Source organism: Salvia splendens, chromosome 19 (genome assembly GCF_004379255.2).
Source record: "Salvia splendens isolate huo1 chromosome 19, SspV2, whole genome shotgun sequence".
Classification (NCBI taxonomy): domain Eukaryota; kingdom Viridiplantae; phylum Streptophyta; class Magnoliopsida; order Lamiales; family Lamiaceae; genus Salvia; species Salvia splendens.
The window spans coordinates 5,472,648-5,477,235 of record NC_056050.1 but is presented as its reverse complement, the minus strand read 5'-3'; the positions used below and the strand labels follow the sequence as shown (position 1 = coordinate 5,477,235).

Genomic DNA, 4,588 nt, shown 5'->3' with positions numbered 1-4,588 from the left:
ATTTGTCACATTTATCTATTTTCGTCCGTGCCACAAAACTTGTCACATTTCCCTTTTTACCATTTTTTATAATGGACCGACAAACACGGATTTTGCATGTTTTTTAGGACTATATTTGACTTATTTTAAATGTCAATCATGCAAATTATGTTCTTAGATTGCATATGTTATACATTTGGTATTTTTTTCGTGTTTGTTGATAATTGATAGAAAAAGACAGAAATGGTGCAAAAATGGCCAAGGTGCAACGGCCTCAGTTCAAGCCGAGTTTCCCAGCAGTGTTGAAGTCCAATCAGTGATTATTGCATATCATTCTCTTCATCTTAGAATGATCTTCGCGTGGATATCTTGTACGTCTCAATCAGAGTTCTGTGTAGAAAGTTATGACTATTCTATGAATATTGCGCAGTGCAGTCAAAGCTGGCGGAAATTCAGAGGAAAAAATATAGTCTATCGTTTATCTACCGCCGATCCCAAGCTTAGGGACGCCGTTCTCGTGTGTTGTTGGTTTCGTGACAGAAATTCTTCGTTAAGAGAGGTATACTTTTAACACATTAACAAGATGGTCTATTTTTTTAAGAACGCGAGAGTATAAAAAAAAAATAGGATTGATAACAATTGGTAAAATAAGAAGAGTCAGTTGAATCGAAGTCTTTATTCTACGTAATTACTATATTAGTGTTCTTTACATTTTACAAACAGGAGAGTATAAAATAAAAAAAAATATAGGATTGATAACGATTGGTTAAATAAGAAGAGTCAGTTGAATTGAATAGTCAACGTAGTTACATTAGTGTTCTCTACATTTTACAACCAATGCTCATTAACCCAAGAATAAGAAGGGTCAATTGAATCGAAGAGACTCTTAAGCCAATTTTATTACAGCATGAAACAAACAAATCTCTATAAATAATTCCAAGAATGAAAAAAAAAGGAAAAGATGGCTAGCCATGTGTAATACCCACCCCTTTATTATCCTCTTTCGTTATGTTTCATGTCGAACTAGAGTTTTTGTCGCTCGCTTATGTCGTTTTTAAATGGAACTTGGTACCCTGTTTGTCGATGCTTAGTATTGTTAGTTCGCTAAACAAAAGTTAAAGTGATAATCGAACTAATGTATGTTATGAAATACATGAACGTTGTACAAGGATATGAAGTCATTCTCCCCGAACTAAAATGTTCGTATACATCTCGAATAATACAATTAATCTAAATGGAATACTATACTATTACCAAAAAAATTTGTTCAAGAATGAGCCAAGGAGACTAAGAAACTAAAAGCTTCTATTAGCTATACTTTGGGCCTCTTTCTCCAGAGCCCAAACCACATCCTCACCGCGGCCCTACCCGATCAGCCCGTTGGGCCCGGGGCAGTGAGCCCATGTCACGGGTAGCAGTATGACAGCCAAATTATTGTTCCACCTGCAAGATAAAAACAAGTATTAATTACAAAAGAACAAGAGAAATATTTTTAGAGAAAAAAACCAACCCCTCTTTAGTAAGGTAGACCAAGAACTTACCCAAAGGGGCAAGTCAAATGCCTGCAACTCCTCCCCCTCAAGGCAGCCCTTACATCCTCTTTGATACACTATATAAAACCAGACAAAGCACATTAATGTAGGGAGACATGGGCCTAAGCATAAAACAAATTTTTCCTTAATTAAAAGTGGTAAGAATAAAAAAAAAAGGAGATCTCCTGCAACATGAAAACAAGAGTCCAGGCAGCCCCATTTACTCCTCCCAAAGTACACCAAGATCAGCCTATAAGAACCCCCATACCACCTTCAAAACTCCCTTCATTCACACTTCGTTCCCCAGCCACAATAGCAAATTGAAAGTGAGGGAGAGCTTGGAGTAGAGCTCTGCAGATTTCTCACAGGCAGCCCTGCTTTCCATAGGTAATTTCTCCTCTTCCCTTCCCTTTCCCACATGTTTTCACACTCAGCTCAAGCTCACCCTTTCCCTTTCACTGCAACTAGATTCTTTTGAGATGAGGTGTGAACTTTGAGGTTTTGGAAGCTGAAAATTGAGAACTACCTCTTTCAAGAAGTAACACCCAACTCCCCTTTATGAGTCCCTTCATTCAAGTAGAGACACCACAATTTAGAAATCTCTTTAGGCATGCTAAATCCCAAATAAGATCAGTAAAACACACCATGACAAGTTGGTAAAAAAAACATAATCTGCCTCGTAGGTCAAAATCAGTGACAAAAACCATATTAAACTTTACCACTGTGAATAAATCCAAGGAGTATAAATTCTACTATTTTTTTTCAAATCATGAACATATGCTTTTGCTCACAACATAGCACCACCTATCTTCCTCCCACACATAACTAAACCATCAAATAGCACCGAGCAAACAACCCTTTTAACACCAATCGATCATCACCAATTGAACACCTGCTGTAGTTAATCGAAAGTGCGAAAGAACATAATTTCGTAAAGAGACCTTATCTTTCGGAGTGTTTCGGGGTTGTTCGGGTGGGTGTCGGAGCTGTTCCGGGGTGAATCAAGCCTCTGCCGGACAGCAACCTGACCCGTCGAGGCACGGGCGCTGGCGGTGGTAGCGAAGACGGACCCACGAACGGCCGACACTGACGAGCCACTCGAGCAACAGCAGCGGCGAAGGCTGACCCGGCGATTCCACAGCAGCGATGGCGGGTCTAGCGATCCCACAACAGCGACGGAAGCACACGGCTGGGACGGCTGCTGTCCGAACTGGCGACGGCAATGGTGTGCACGGGAGTGACGTCCGGCGGTAGTATGGCGGAGGTGGAAGTTGGCGAGAATTAGGGATTTGGGATTTCTTTTTTTTGGGATCTAATTTTGGGGAAGTCGAAGTGAGGGAGTGGAGATTGCCGACAGTGGGAAGGGAGTATAGTTTGGGCTCTCTTTTCTTTTATTAATTTGGGCCTCTCAAATAACTTTGGGCTCACCTCTTTTAATTGTGAAGAAATAAAGTGGGTTAGGTTAAATAAAATAAATCTTGGGTCACCTTTTAGTTGTGTAGTGTTTTATTTTAGTTTGGACCTTTTTCTTTTATTTCTTTGTGGCCAAGGATTTTTTTTATATTGGACTAGTTTTTAAATTAAATGGAAGCTTGGGCCTAAAATCATTAAAAGGAGTAACGGATTAAGTTGGGTCTGCTGTATCGAATTAAATCATGAGCCCTCCTTTGTTGACCGAACAAATAATTGATGGACCGCTAATTAATTCCGCGATGATAAATTTAACTCTCAGACTTTAGTTTAGTGCTCGAATAATTAATGTTAAGAAATGGTAAGCAAATAAATCTGAAATTATTAATAGACCTCGAATTTACCTTAATGCTTGAATAATTTGCATAGGAGATAATGCTCAAGGACGTTCTATGAAATAAGGAAAACGGAATAAAACAATCATGCATTTAGGATGTATTCACGTTAAGTTACTTGGCTTCCTAAGCCTAATTAAGTAGTATTAATTATTTTTCTAAAAGGGGCGTCTTCGCACGTCGTTCAAGACCGAATCAAATGAACTTTTCGACTAAGGAAAAAGCTTTTGAGGTGGGCATTATTTTCAAAACGTGATTTTAGTATGAATATGCGAATCTTTTCTAAATACGTTTGTCATGCCATGTTTTGTTTTTACGATTACCTATCTGCTTGGCTATGTCAATCATGTTAAATCGAATTCGGGTCCCAGTAGGGCCGCAAACCCTACTCGGACTAGTGTACACATATGGGGATCGTGTGCTAACTTTCGAGTTGGCCGGTCCAGTGACCGTCGTGGAATGTGGTCACATTCCCGGTTCACATACGTTCAGATATGGTATCTATGTTTATGTGATTGTGCAATCAATTTTATGAAACTAAAGGATATTTAGTGACTCGGGTCTTTTAAATAAAAACCTCGTGTTCACTCAACTGTGGCAGACAAATTTAAATGAAACTTATATTTTAGTACTATGTCCACTAAGTATATTAAGTACCCAGCCATGCGTGCTTCTTTTCTAACGTGCAGGTTGAGTGTGTATGAGGAGTATAAGGTGTTGGGAAATGATTATTAATAAGTAGCAATAGGTAGCCCAAAGTAGTATGTCTCCATACATGCTACTTTTTCTTGGACTCTTCCGTTGCAATAGGACTATGTGCTAGGAACTATGAACCCAGTTATTATACTCTGGTTTTATTTTGGCTATGTACCATCTTCGCCTTCAGAATTAATGTTTTGAGTTTGACTTATCTCTTATGTTGATCATTTTTATTTGAGACAATTTTAGTCACGTTATAGCTGCTCTAACTATCACTAGGGAGTTGTGGTCGTGACACCATGCCGCATATCCTCCAACCTTACAGCGAATGAACATCACCGAATATTTCTCGAAATTGCAATATAGGATTTGCAATTGAATTTTGTTTGAACTTCTTACCTATAGATAGGAACAGACTGGCCTAATGGAGAAGATTGTGCCGGCGTAGAATGATGAAAGTATTAGAGATGATGACCGATGAAGATGAAGTCTACTAGATATGCATGGAGACGAGTGGGGCGGTGGATGGTGACAAACTCATAGTTTAGGATGTTTAGATGGATGATTAACACA

At 39.0% G+C, this 4,588-nt stretch overlaps 1 long non-coding RNA gene across 1 annotated transcript; it reads right to left on the bottom strand.

Annotated features, from left to right (window-relative positions):
* Positions 1-1,094: 1,094 nt before the first annotated feature.
* On the bottom strand, positions 1,095-2,889 carry LOC121780021. Its single transcript, XR_006045973.1, has 3 exons — positions 2,453-2,889; positions 1,521-2,077; positions 1,095-1,422 (listed from the first exon to the last, which is right to left on the bottom strand). It is a non-coding gene; the product is annotated as an uncharacterized LOC121780021 (long non-coding RNA).
* Between the last annotated feature and the right edge of the window lie 1,699 nt (positions 2,890-4,588).